Source organism: Formica exsecta, unplaced genomic scaffold, assembly GCF_003651465.1.
Source record: "Formica exsecta isolate Colony F162 unplaced genomic scaffold, ASM365146v1 scaffold72, whole genome shotgun sequence".
NCBI lineage: Eukaryota > Metazoa > Arthropoda > Insecta > Hymenoptera > Formicidae > Formica > Formica exsecta.
The window spans coordinates 1,676,084-1,676,703 of NW_021853485.1; positions in this window are offsets into that span (position 1 = coordinate 1,676,084).

Sequence of the window (620 nt, forward strand, 5' to 3'; positions counted from 1 at the left end):
GTTATGTACACACATATCCCTGTGCCCACGCACACAGCGCGCCCCTGCTCCCGTTTCCGCTCGCCCCTTGTCCTATCCCCCTTCCCTCCCCTTCCACCCCTTCCGCCCCTCGCGAAAATCGATCCGCCACTGGCCTGGACAGCAGCAGTCCACGTCGAATAGCTCCGACCTGTACCCTCTCTTCGACGAACGTGAACAGGGGGACAGCCAGAGCTGCAGAACAACGTCGTTCGACACTCCTACATATCCCCGCAATCGATCCCCAATCAACGCCATTATGCGATAGAAACCGAGGGGATGAGGCAAGGGAGAGAGAGAGAGAGAGAGAGAGAGAGGGGGAGGAGGGGGGGGCAAGGCGAGGAGGAAAGGTTGATCGCCGGCAACCATGATCGTCGTGGGATCGGGATGTCTCTCGCGTCTCTCCGCGCACGCACGAGGTGTGGTGTAGAGTAGAATAGGAACTCTTACCTGCTCACCCTGCGCGATAGCCGACCGACGTCACTCATTCTCACGATCTCACTAGCGCGGTTCACCACACAACCGCTCGCGACGCCAGGATGGGCCGCGTTAATCACCCTCCCCCCCCCCCCCCCCCGGGTCCCCCCGCGCCCCCCCCCCGC